The following is a 14,833-nucleotide window of genomic DNA, read 5'->3' as shown; positions in this document are numbered from 1 at the left end:
CTCGGAGACTTCCCTCGGTCTTGGACACAGGTAAATGGCTCTGTTGTGGTACCCGTCCTCACCTTCCTCCAGCCAGCATCCCAAGTGCCTACGGAAAAACAGGTAGAGCTGGAAGAGCAGCCGGTCCAGGAGGCAGAAGACCCCACACAAGCAGACCAGGAGAATCGACCCTCTGCTTATAGTGAGCCTGCCGTGCCCCTAGTGAGCCAAAGAGTCCGTAGACAGCTGCCCAGCTTACCTTTGACAGCTCCTACACCCTGTAGCTCAGGACCGGTCAGTAAGCTCCGTAGGTCTACTAGGGCCAATAGAGGCCAGTTGCCCGTACGTTGGAGGATCTAAAGTGTTCAGACTGTCTTATTGGTATTTACCTGTTTACTGTTGCTTGTAAATAATTATGTTTTTCCAGTTATTTTATAGGTGTCTTTTGTGGATTAACCGGAACTCTGTTGTATATATGTTTGGAGCGTAACCCAGGAACGGACTATAGACTGTTAAAGACTCGGGGCAGGACAGACCCCTACCTGGTTACGGCTCCCCGTTCTTTGGTGAAATGGACACCCTTTTTGCTTCAAAAATTGCACCCGGTTGCGGACACTCCGTGACCACCCTAACGTGTTTTTCCTTATTGTATTGTTCCTGTTTATACCCTGTTATGTTTTCAAAAATATGTTTAGTCCCGGAGTACTAAATTTTACTAGGGGGGAATGTGGAACCCCAGGGTTCTGGTTACCACAGTAATAGCAATATTACGTCTGTGAGCAGGTGGGAGGTCTCCTGGTCAGGAACCCTAAGCATGCCACACCTCCTGCCCAGTCCTGGGAGGGGAAGAACTTCCCCTATATAAACTGGGGCTGAGGTGGGGTTAGGTAAAAAGAAAAAGAAAAAGAGAAGAAGAGGAGTCCCAGACAGAGACACAGTCTGGTCTGGAGTGGAGCAGATGCAGGGAGAGCAAGATCAGGAGCTCTGTGGGAGCAGTGATAAAAGGGGTCCAGGACTGGAAGCTGTAGAGCTCGTCCTGACTGAAGAGATCTCACCGGACACGGAGTCCGAGGCTGTGGGGACTGTTCCATACCCAGCAGCAGAAACCGTCCGGCAGGGGATTTCAGGTCCTCTGGCCAAGAAACCCGAAGGCACGGTCACACGCAAGGGACCAGCACCGCCGTCGTGGAGCGGAGGCTACCAGAAGGCCCCGAGTCACCGGCCATACGGGTGAGCACCACACGGTACACTCAGGGACGTGGGCTACTTTTACCCGCTTCTAGCAAGGTAGCCAGGAAGAGTACAATTAGTTGGGGAGGCCTACAACTCCGCCTGGCCGGGGGAGATCCTATCTGCTCACGGACTGACCAGGCCCCGATCGCTAGCCAGTACTCCCGGGAGGGTCTACCTTTGCCACCAGTAAAGACCCTGAACTACACCGCACCGTCTCTGAGTGGTTCCTGGTGCCTGCGTGCAATTCTGCTATCCCCATCATCCACGTCTGCTGCCCTGAGGCCATACCCCTCCCGTTGGGGGTTATACTACCCACGCTGCACAACTGTACCACCGGCCTCAGCGGTCTGCCCTGCAGCGGCGGCTTCATAACCGCATTCAACGGGTGGCGTAGTCGAACACTATAACATCTTCTGCTAAATTCCGCCACTTAGTTTGACACCCTGGGCACGGACCGGGTCACCGCCACGAGGACTACTAACCCCGACAGATCCGGCTCCGGGTATTCCCCGCATGCGCAACGCTACACAACACAGGCCCAGGGGGCGCGTCAAATACAACCCCAAGAACACCATCCCAGCCATGAAGCATGGTGGGGGAAACCTGATACTTTGGGGGTGAGTGGCCTAGCCAGTCTCCAGACCTGAACCCACTAGAAAATCTTTGGAGGGAGCTGAAACTCAAGGTTGCCCAGCGACCGCCCCAAAACCAGAAAGATCTGGAGAAGATCTGTATGGAAGAGTGGACCAAAAACCCTGCTGCAGTGTGTGAATACTTGGTCAAGAACTACAGGAAACGTCTGATCTCTGTAGTTGCAAACAAAGGTTTCAGTACCAAATATTAACCCCTTCATGACCGGAGCAATTTCCGTTTTTGCATTTTTAGTTTTTGCTCCCCTTCTTCCCAGAGCCAGAACTTTTTTATTTTTCATTCAATATGGCCATATTTTTTGCAGGACGAGTTGTACTTTTAAATGCCATCACTCGTTTTACCAAATCGTGTACTGGAAAGCGGGAAAAAAATTCGAAGTGCGGTGAAATTGCAAAAAAAAAATGCAATTCCACAGTTGTTTTTTTTGTTGTTGTTTCACTGAATGCTAAAACTGACCTGCCATTATTATTCTCCAGGTCATTACGAATTCGTAGACACCAAACATGTATAGGTCCTTTTTAATTTAAGTGGTAAAAAAAAAATCCAAGTTTGCTAAAAAAATGGTGCCATTTTCCGAGACCCGTAGTGTCTCCATTTTTCGTGATCTGGGGCTGGGTGAGGGCTTATTTTTTACGCGCCGGGCTGACGTTTTTATTGATACCATTTTGGGATAAATCCGATGTTTTGATCGCCCATGATTGCATTTTACTGCAATGTTGTGGCGACCAAAAAAACAATTCTGGCGTTTGGAATTTTTTTCTCACTACTAATTCTTTTTTTATATTGATAGATCGGGCAATTCTGAACGCGGCAATACCAAATATGTGTATGTGGATTTTTTTATTTTTTTTTATTTTGAATGGGGCACAAAGGGGGTGATTTAAACTTTTATATTTTTTATATTTTTAAAAACATTTATTTTTACACTTTCTGCATGCTTCAATAGTCTCCATAGAAGACTAGAAGCAGCAGTTTTCTGATTGCATCTACTGCATACAGGCGACGAGTAGATTGCCTGTATGCAGTAGAAATGCTCATGTGCTATGAGCGCCGACCACTATGTGGAAATCTTTACATAACAACCACAGGGGTCTGCTGCAGACCCCAGGTTGCCATGCCCACCCATCAGTGATCTGCGATCATGTGACGGGGTCACTGATGGGCGGGGTAAGTGGCGTGCTGTTAAATGCCGCTGTCAAAGATTGACAGCGGCATTTAACTGGTTAACAGTCACGGATGGATCGCGATTCCACCCGCAGCTGTTGCAGGCACATGTCAACTGTAAGAATCAGCTGACATGTGCCCAGTTCAGTGCAAGCTCACCGCCGAACCCCTGCTGAACCGGCCTTTCCGACGTTGTGCGTTCTATTACTGACCACGTCGGAAAGGGGTTAAGTTCTGTTTTTCTATTGTATCAAATACTGCACGGTGGCTCAGTGGTTAGCACTGCAGCCTTACATCGCTTGGGTCCTGGGTTCAAGTCCCACCAAGGACAACATCTGCAAGGAGTTTGTAAGTTCTCCCCATGTTGGCGTACTTTTCCTCCGAGCTCTCTGGTTTCCTCCCACACTCCAAAGACATACTGATAAGGAATGTAGATTGTGAGCCCCAATGGGGACAGTGCCAATAATGTCTGAATTGTAAAGTGCTGCGGAATATATTGGCGCTATATAAATAAAAAGATTATTATTATTTCATGCAATAAAATGCTAATTATTTAAAAATCATACAATATGATTTCCTGGATTTTTTTTAGATACTGTGTCTCACAGTTGAAGTGTACCTACAATATATATTACAGAACTCTCCAAAACTTGCAAAATCGGCAGGGTATCAAATACTAGTTTTCCCCACTGAATGTATGGCCATATATACGCCGAGACATGATGTCACACGTGGTCGACTCTTCAAAAGTTGAGCCACGATTGCTGGCATATTGGAGCAGCAGTAATCCAGAGGTTACGGAATACTGACCTGGTTGCTGGACCAGGGTTCTGTGAATTTATTTGCTCATATCTAAAAGTTTCTTTTTTACACTTGTACTATTGATTTATAAGGGAAAAAATGAAAATGATGCTTACTCTTTATGATCATGTATGCATTGGCTGCCTCCAGCAGATATGGTTTTAGCCAGACCAAAAAATAAAATGTAAATGAGACCTTCAATGGAATATTATATGACTTCTTTGTAATGCCGGTGTCCCTGAATGGTTCCCCTCCTTCCTCCCAGCAGGGACGCCGACATACCCACGGCCACTCGGCGGCATCTTCTGCTTGGGCCTCTGCCATGGTTTCCTTTTCCCAGGGCTCGTGCAAGTCCCCCGGCAACGCGCTTAGGGCATGCGCCCTCTCCGCTTCTTAAAAGGGTTGTGCGCCCACTCCAGAAATGCCCGCAGCCTATAGCTGGGAGGCATTAGGTATTTAAGGCACCTTCCCCTGTAGGGAGGTGCCTGAGAAACTTCAGTACCCACTAGTTCGTTGTCAGGTCCCTGTTCCTGAACCCGTTCTGCTAGCCTGTACCTGAGTCTGTCCTGTTATCCTGAATATGCCCTGCTAGAACCTAATCCTGTGCCTGAACCCATCCTGTTTGTGTTTGTCATTCTGTCTGAACCTGTACCTGATCCGTCTAAACCAGTACCTATACCACCAATGGCCCTGTCCTGTTTGACACTCAGAGTCCGTGCCTGTGTCCCTGACCCCTGGGGTCAGCTGCTGCAGTACCTGGGGCTGTCCTGGAATGATACCTAGTGGCTATTTGCAGCTCAAGCCTAACTTCACTATCAGAGACTCTAGTGAAGACCAAGTAGTCGCTTAGTTACGCCCCTCCTGGGTATACTCAGCATGGGGTGCAGTGGGTCCACAACACACCAGTGTGAGACCCTTTAATGAAGTGCATTCATGCTGCCAACTGAACAGGGCCACAAATTTCCATTCAGCATGTCTTTCAAAAACTTGCAATGTATACTGATTATGGTTCCTCATTGACCAGCAGGTGACGCATGGTTGTGGCTGCCATGCCCATGACATTTTGGCAATGAGAGCTAGTGAGTAGGGGGTGTAATAGGCTTGAGCTGAAGTCTTATTCTGTAGCCGTTGACTTCTGCATCGGGAGGTGAACAGAGTCGATAACATCACATGTACAGATACCTAGCGGGGCACATGCATAAACGGCAGGTATCTGTACACCCAAATTCATTAACTAAATTCCACCTGAATAACCCTTTCACACTTAGCTCTACTTTTTTATTGATGATCTAAGCTTAGGATAGGCCATCTGTATCTTAGTGGTGTGGGTGCGACACCCATCACCCCCATAGATCAGCTGTCATTTGAATAGGGAGTGTATCTGTAGTACCTGGCCGCTGCCTCTAGAGAAATGACAGCCCTGCCGTGTTCTGGCAGCATCCAAGAACTTCCGGCCGCAGCTGTGACGGTAACAGCTAATCATCAGGGAGGTGCTGGGTTTTGCCCCACCACCTATCAGATATTGCTGGCCTATTCTGAGGATAGGCCAGCAATAGAAAAGTAGTGGCCAAGCTCCTAATGAAACCCTTTACTACGTCTACTCTTCACAGCAGGCTTTACTGTCTGGTTTCCCGAGCTGAGCTGTTTCGCAAGTCTTCTGGTACATTTACTCTGCATGTGACACTTAGGAATGTTTTTTAGCTGCAGTTTTCTTTGCCTTCTGGTCTCAAATAACATAAGATCAAAAAGTAATTTAGTTGTGACATTTATTAATGATCTTTTATATAATCATCTTTAATATGGAGGTTTTTGTCTTATTTCATAGCTTTAATGAGAGACTTTCGGCTATAGTTTAATTAATCATTAAAACACAAATCTAATTGACTTTGCTTTTTGAATTAAAAAAATGCTTTTATCCGTTTAATAAAAGGGAAGTACGTCCAATAATTTAAAGAAACATGATTTTAGTGTCTTAGTCGCTGTATTTAAAGGTAACCAGCCACCAGGTTTTCCCAATATAAACTACGGCCAGCATCTTTAAGCCCTCTTTTACAGCATACTATTATGCTGCATGTATGTCCCAAAATTCCCTATGCATAGTATAAAAAAGACCTTTTATTATATTCACAGATGGTGCGGTCCGGTCCGATGGGAATCTCTGTTCTTGATCTTTCACCTCCTCTCTTTCCCTGCTTCGTGTGGATGGCGCGTCCTACATCATCCACATAGTGTCCCCCATCGTACTACTGCTTAGGCGCACTTGTATCTGCACTGCCAAGGGCAGAGCAAAGTACTATAGTGCGCATGCGTAGGTAAAACCGGTCCCACTCTCTCCTTCTTTCCTCCTACTGGTTGGCTGAATGTCCAATTTGACTGATGTTTCCTCATCCACTGTTCCAATAAGGGGTGAGATCATCTCTTCTACACACCAGTGGCCGGCAGGGCCGGACAGGCTTGGGATATCCTACATTTATCCAATTAGTCCCATAGTTCTGTTCTAGCCCTTCTGTGCTTGTGCGGAATCCTTCTTTCCTAGTTGGAACAGATGCCTACTTGCATATAAAAACATTACTGACATATTTCTGCATAGTAATTCAGTTACCCTTTCATCTACATTTGTTTGGAAGAACACCTTATCTCTTGTTACCTTACTACCCTTAGTATTCTTAAGAATAAAAGCAGTTCCCAACACAGATCTTCATTCTAATAAATTATTCACAAGAAGGCAACGTCTTGAGAACGGACATCTGGGCAAATGTTATTCATCGATTATTCTTGTGAACTATCCCAAAAAGTGTTTTGGCACACAACTTTTAGATATATTCCTCTCCTCTGCCATCTCCTACTGGGCACATATAGAATATATTCTTTGATTTTTGTTTCACTTTAAACTCTTTTGTCACTTGGCCTTCAAACACAGACAGAATTGAAAATGTCTGCACGCCGGCTTTCCAGTTTTAGAAGAAAGTAACTTCATATTCAAAAAATATGCAAAGTATCTCAAGACCCTAACATATTATTTATTTCCAAAAAATAGTTTAAAAAAATCCAAATTTTGATGAAAGAGCCACATTTGTCTACAACAGTGAAAATCCTGATTTAAACTTGAGCAAAAAGATTTGAATAACTCCTAAATAAACGATAAATTCCTAAAAAAAAATAGCTTAAATGGGTGGTCTTTAAACACAAATTAATTTTCATCGTAAATTCCCATCTATTTAATATCTTAATCTAATGTATTTTCTAATGTACTTTAATTAAAGATTTTCTACCATTCCTTTTCTACTCTATTGAACTGCTTTTTTTTTCATACTACTTCCTTTTTGATAATGTTTCATTTGAGAATCCTAGTAAAAAAAAAAAAAAGGAATAGAACTACCTGTGGCCAAGCATTTTTGTTCCCTTGATCACAGCATCAATGACATGAAATTACTGGTATTAAAAGGTAACTTCAAATCTCAGAGAGAGCTAATGGTGACCTTTGACACCTTCAGAGCAGGAATGAATGTGTCGCATGGATTTATGTCATTCTACATCAACTAAGGAATGTGCCCATCAGACTTGTGGGGCCATCACAACACTGCACCAAACAATAAAACTTTCACAGTCCTTATCTATGAACTGCTAAAATATTTACAGCCAGAAATGTTTATCTCTCCCATAGTAATAGTTCTGCTTTTCATCACTTGTCTCATCTATTGCATTATTTCTGTGCCCTATTGTGAATAAATATGTGACTCTTCAGATTTTGGGTTATACCAGCCTGATGAAGAGGCCTGAGTAGTCTCGAAAGCTTGCAACCTGTTGCCATCTTCTCAGTTAGCCATTAAAAGGTATCAACTGAGGACTGTCAAATCTAAATATTTTTCAAATGAAGCATCAACAGTGACCTCAGGGGCTGAGCTAGTTTCTGCTCTACAAAGCATGTGTCAATTGTCAATTCTGATGTACGCTCAGTAAATTCTTGTTACTGCTCCATATGCACAGTGACAGTGCGCTCTCTTGCCGGCTCTAATCAGAAACAACAAGCGATGGTTGGACCCCTGGATGTTCGAGTCTGCCAGGTTTGGCCGAACAGCTATTAAAAGTTCAGGTTCGCGTACCAGATCACTACTCCAACCTGTACCCCATTCATATGAATGGGGGACCCAAACATCCGTGGTTTCCCACACTGTCATCTGCATGACAGTGTGGGAAACAGGGGCTCTGATTGACGGTAAGATTGTTACCGCCAGTCAGAGCACTGCGAAATCATGTTGTCAGATGTCAGCATGATCCCACAGCTGTGACTGTGACCCGCGGTAAAATATCTTACCGCTGGTCACAGTCATCTGCTAATGAGACTAATACCCCCATCAGTTGATGCCTGCTGCCACTGTAAACAGCGAGTGCAGGCGCCGTTGATGGGAGTTGTCATCAGCTGGCGCCTGTGCTCCAAGTAAAAAAAAAAAAAGTTAAAATTAATAAATATTCAAATGAAAATAAAAAACACAGTTATACACACCTACACCTAATCCCCAATGTCCTTGTCCCCTGTAAAAAAAACAAAACAACAACACCATAATACTCTCCTTTACGCCATAAAATTCTCACGCAGCAGCAGTGTCATAAGTGAGGTCACCGGGCTTCATCAGCTGATGAACTCCTGTGATCCCTCTCACAGCAGCTCAGCACTATACACTGACACAGGAGCGATTACACAGTGTAAGTGTGTAGCCTGTTGTCCTGTAGAGCAGTCACATCTGCTGATGCTACTGCTCTGCAAGTGAGATCATTGTGGGACAGTATGGATTATTTCATCACATTGGACAGGTGAGGAATATTGTTTTTTATTGTTGTTTTTCTACATGGGACAATGGCTTCCAATGGAATGGGCGTTAGGTGAGTTTAAGGTTGATTTTTTATTTTCTGTTTTTTACAAGGGACAGTGTCTTCAGAGGATTGGGCGTTAGGTGAGTATAACTGTGTTTTTTATTTTCAAATAAATATGTAAAAAATGGTGTGGATTTTTATTTAAAATAAAGGATTTTATTCTTGCCGTGTCTTTATTTAACCGGTTCCCGACCACCCACTGTACATAAACGTCGGCGCTGCCTGGGCTCTGTGCAGCGCCGACGTTTAAAAACGGTGGGTGGTCCCGCAGCGCTCAGGACCCCCAGGGTCCTACAAGCGCTGCGGTATCGGTTCAGAGCGATACCTCTGACATGTGGCATCATGGGGACCTGATTGGATCAGGCCCCATGATGTTAACCTGTTCCTATCTTCTAGATGCCGCGATCCATAGCGATCGCGGCATTTAAAAGATAGTGACAGCCGGTGGTCGGCGATCGGGACCCCCCACATACCTTAGCAGCGGCGGGGATCCCGGTGCTGTGACCACTGACATCATCGAGACCTGATTGGCTCAGGTCTCGATGATGTCAGCGCCACACCAGCCAATCAGAGAGATCACTAGGGAAGTTTGTTTTAGCAACAAACTTTCCCGGGCGATCTGGCTGATAAATACATTGTTTCTCCTCCGATCTCAGTGAGAGAGCAGAGGAGAAACAGTGTGACAAGAGCTGTCAGCCTTGCCACTGTAAAAGTGAAAAAAAAAATCAAAAAAGAAAGTAAGGCTAGGGTTAGTCAGTCCTGTCAGATCAGTCAGTCCTGTCAGTCAGTCAGTCCTGTCAGATCAGTCAGTCCAGTCAGTCAGTCCTGTCAGATCAGTCAGTCCAGTCAGTCAGTCCTGTCAGATCAGTCAGTCCTGTCAGTCAGTCAGTTCTGTCAGATCAGTCAGTCCTGTCAGTCAGTCCTGTCAGTCAGTCCTGTCAGTCAGTCAGTCCGGTCAGTCCAGTCCGGTCAGTCCAGTCTGGTCCCATCCGTTCAGTCCGGTCCGTTCAGTCCAGTCAAAAAATATAAAAATAAAATGGCCCGTCAGACTTATACCGCAGAGGAGGTGTATGCCCTGCTGTGTTCTGACACTGATGACAGTGCAATCTCAGATGGAGATGTGGATTTTGAGGGCTTTAGTAGCGGCGACACTGAGAGCTCAGAAATGAGCAGTGATTCTGGTCCATCCTCAAGCCCAAGGACCAGTACAGCAATAGGGGCAAATAGCTACTGGAGAAACGTCTCCAAATCAGGGAACACTGCCCAGTACAAGCGCTGTCCCTGCTACTAGTGAATTGGCGCACGCCAGTGTACAAGGGGCTTTGCCACATGATCTAGCATTTCCCAGATGGGAGGCTTCAGATTCGGCTGCTCCATTCAGCCCTGATTTCAACGCCATTCCTGGTATAAATGTGGAGGTGGAAGATTTTGGACCAATTCATTATTTTAATTTGTTTTTTTACAGACAGCTTGCTAGATCATATTGTCGTGCAAACAAATTTATACGCATCCCAATTCTTAAGCCAGAATCCCCGATGTTACTATGCTAGGGCAAATTTATGGACACCAACTAATGTCCCGGAAATAAAAAAATTTTTAGGACTTACATTTGCCATGGGGCTTGTTAAAAAACGCATTCGATCCTACTGGTCCAACCACCCTGTTCAAGCCACCCCTATGTTTTCAGTCGTTCTTACTAGGACCCGTTATGAAATGCTCATGCGGTTTTGGCATTTTAACGACAATAGTCAATGCCTGCCCAGAAATGCCCCAGAACATGACAGGTTATATAAAATTAGACCCATCATTGAAAATTTGTCAGAAAAATTCTTAAGGCTCTACACCCCAACACAAAATATTTCTATAGATGAGTCCCTTGTAAAATTCAAAGGAAGACTGCACCTCAAGCAATTTATCCCATCTAAAAGGGCAAGGTTTGGAATAAAGATCTATAAAATGTGCGAAAGTTCAACCGGATACACATCCGCTTTTCACATATATGAGGGGAAAGATAGCCAACTAAACCCACCAGGATGCCCTACTTATCTGGGGACATCTGGAAAAATTGTTTGGGAGCTGATAAGTCCATTTTTTCAAAAAGGCTACAATCTATATGTGGACAATTATGGCACCAGCATACCCCTATTTAAAAGTCTGGTTGAACACAACATCGGGGCTTGTGGGACCATCCGTAAAAACCGTCAGGGGTTTCCACAACCATTGGTCAACCAAAAGTTTCAAAAGGGGCAGTCAGGGGCTGTTCGCAACGGGGAGCTGCTTGCCCTGAAATATAGGGATAAGAGGGATATTTTTGTCCTCAGCTCGATCCACACAGATGCCACAAGGGCCACTGTAGAACTAGGATCCACCACTCCGAAGCAAAAACCTGTGTCAGTCATTGACTACAACAGACCAGGTTCTACAGCCATACCATGCATCAAGAAAGTCCTATACCTGGTATAAAAAGTTGGTTATTTATTTGTTTCAGGTGGCCACATACAATTCTTTTGTGCTGTACAAAAAAGCAGGAAATTCAGATCCTTTTCTTGACTATCAAGAAAAGGTAATTGAAAATCTTGTTTTTCAAAGTGTTAGCCCCGCTCATCCATTAGAATCTGAGGATGTGAAAAGACTCACTGAGCGGCATTTTATTGCACTTATTCCAGCAACGGAAACAAGAAGGAACCCCCAGAAAAGATGTCGTGTATGTACTAAGAGAGGAATGAGGCGTGATACCCGCTACTATTGCCCACAATGCCCATCATTGCCAGCCTTATGCGTCACTGACTGCTTTAAAATCTTCCACACAGAACCACATTTCTAAACTGTAAAAATGTATCCCAATTTGTCATTTAAACATTTGGTTCATTTGGTGAATGACACATTCGAGTAGAGCTCACTTAATTTCCAGGGGGGTGTTCTCCAGAATCTAAACCTTCCATTGCGTGCTTGCTTCTGGAAATCATCCATTGAGTTAAAATGGTCACTAAACCCATAGATGAATTCCCAGAGGGGTGTCATTTCCAAAATGGGGTCACTTCAGGGGGGATTCTTTAGTTCTGGTACTTAGCGCCTCTGAAAAGTGTCATTTTGGAAATGACACCTCTCTGGGAATTCATCTATGGGTTTAGTGACCATTTACCTATCTACTTATTTTCCCACCACTAGATTAATTTATACAGAGGAGTAGATTGTAAAATTCGGTCACTTGTTGGGGGTTTCCTCTGTTTAGGCACCTCAGGGGCTCTCCAAATGCAACATGGCGTCCGCTATCGATTCCAGCCAAATTTCCATTCCAAAAGTCAAATGATGCTCCTTACCTTCCGAGCCATGCCGTGCGCCCAAACAGTGGCTTTGCACCACATATCAGATATCAGCGTGCTCAGGAGAAATTGCACAACACATTTTGGAGTCCATTTTTTCTGGCTGCCCTTGTGAAAATTAAAAATTTGAGGCTAAAGTAGCAGTTTTGTGTTAAAAATGTGTTTTTTTATTTTCACACTTCAACATTATAAAATTCTGTGAAGCCCCTGGGGGTTCAAGGTGCTCACCACACATCTAGATAAGTTCCTTGAGGGGTCTAGTTTCCAAAATGGGGTCACTTGTTGGGGGTTTCCTCTGTTTAGGCACCCCAGGGGCTCTCCAAATGCAACATGGCGTCCGCTATCGATTCCAGCCAAATTTCCATTCCAAAAGTCAAATGGCGCTCCTTACCTTCCGAGCCATGCCGTGCGCCCAAACAGTGGCTTTGCACCACATATGGGGTATCAGCGTGCTCAGGAGAAATTGCACAACATATTTTGGGGTCCATTTTTTCTGGCTGCCCTTGTGGAAATTAAAAATTTGAGGTTAAAGTAGCAGTTTTGTGAAAAAAAGTTAAATGTTCATTGTTTTCTTCCACATTCCAAAAATTCCTGTGAAGCACCTGAAGGGTTAATAAACTTCTTGAATGTGGTTTTGAGCACCTTGAAGGGTGCAGTTTTTAGAATGGTATCACTTTTGGGTATTTTCTGTCAAAGTCACTTCAAATAAGATGTGGTCCCTAAAAAAATGTTTTTGTAAATTTTGTTGTAAAAATGAGAAATCGCTGGTCAACTTTTAACCCTTATAGCTTCCTAACAAAAAAAAATTTTGGTTCCAAAATTGTGCTAATGTGAAGTAGACATGTTCGAAATGTTATTTATTAACTATTTTGTGTAACATATCTCTCTGATTTAAGGGCATGAAAATTCAAAGTTTGAAAATTGCAAAATTTTCAAAATTTTTGCCAAATTTCCGATTTTTTCACAAATAAACACAAGTGATATCGAAGAAATTTTACCACTATCATGAAGTACAATATGTCACAAAAAAAACAGTCTCAGAATCAGGGGAATCCATTGAAGCGTTCCAGAGTAATTACCTCATAAAGTGACAGTGGTCAGAATTGAAAAAATTGGCCCGGTCACGAAGGCAAAAACAGGCTCTGGTGCGAAGTGGTTAAAAACTTTTACTATGGGATTAGTTTTAAAAACGCCTCTAATGTAGTAGCCTGGGCTTCATGTCAGCTGCTAATACATAGCTGACATGAACCCCAACCCTATTACCCCACTTGCCACTGCACCAGGGCAAGTGGGAAGAGCGGAGGCTAAGCACCAGTTTTGGCGCATCTTATTGATGCCTATGGCCCCTTCCTAGGCTATTAATATCAGCCTATAGCTGTCTGTTTAGCTTTTGCTGGTTAGAATTTATAGGGGGACCCTACATCAATTTTTTTCTGGGGTCCCCCTGTAAACCATCATCTATTTATCTGTCTGTCTATCATCTGTCTATCTGTCAATCAATACATCTATATTATCTATCATCATTATATACCAATCTAATTATCTGTCTAATGATCTATCTATTATCTGTCTGTCTAGCTATCAGTCTATCATTATCTATCATCTATTATTTATTAATCTATCCATCTAATTATATATTTATTATTTATCTGTCTGTTTGTCTAAAATTATCTATATATATATCAGTCTATCTATTATCTATCATCTATCTATCAGATTGATAGATAATAGAGAGATAAATAGGTTGATAGATACATTTAATAGATGATAGATATATAAATAGATGATAGATAGCTGATAGACAGATACAGACTAATAGATAGACTTAGATAATTAGATAATGATAGACAGACAGATGATAGATAATAGACTGCTAGATAGATTCAGTAGACAGACTGATATATAGATAATAGATGATAGACAGATATATAATAGATAGATAATGATAGATAGACTGATAGATAGTTTACAGGGGGACCCCATAAAAATTGACTTAGGGTTCACCTATAAATTCTAACCAGCAAAGGCTAACAAGGCAGCTGTAGGCTGATATTAATAGCTAGGGAAGGGGCAATGGATGCTAGCCCCCTCCAAGGCTAATAACATCAGCGATCAGCTGCCCCAGAAATGGCGCATCAATAAGATGTGCCAAATCTGGTGCTTAGCCTCGGCTCTTCCCACTTGCCCTGGTGCGGTGGCAAGTGGGGTAATAAGGTTGGAGTTCATGTCAGGCTTGTATTGGCAGCTGGCATGAAGCCCAGGTTAGTAATGGAGAGGCATGTATAAGACGCCCCCATTATTAACCCCATAGTAAAAGTTTTTAAATAAAGACACGGCAAGAATAAAATCCTTTATTTTAAATAATAGTCCACACCATTTTTTACATATTTATTTAAAAATAAAAATCACAGTTATACTCACCTAATGCCCAATTCTCCAAAGCCACTGTCCCCTGTAAAAAAAACAACAGCAGAAAATAGAAAAGCAAACGCCCAATCCATTTGAAGCCATTGACACCTTGAAAAAAAGAACAATAAAAAACAACAATTTCCCTCACCTGTCTGACGTGATGAAATAATCCACACTGTACCACAATGATCTCACTTATAGAACAGTCACATTAGCAGATGTGACTTCTCTACAGGACAGCAGGCTACACACTGACACAGGAGTGTAATCGTATCTTTGTCAGTGTAGAGCGCTGAGCTGCCGTGAGAGAGGTCACAGGAGTTCATCAGCTGATGAACCCCGGTGACCTCACGGCGCTGCTGCGCGAGAACTTTCTCATGCAGTGGCGGTGCAGTAAGTGA

The sequence above is a fragment of the Phyllobates terribilis genome, unplaced genomic scaffold (assembly GCF_046119375.1).
Source record: "Phyllobates terribilis strain yellow unplaced genomic scaffold, ASM4611937v1 Scaffold_2__4_contigs__length_985480577, whole genome shotgun sequence".
Classification (NCBI taxonomy): Eukaryota; Metazoa; Chordata; class Amphibia; order Anura; family Dendrobatidae; genus Phyllobates; species Phyllobates terribilis.
Note: the sequence above shows the minus strand (reverse complement) of the source record.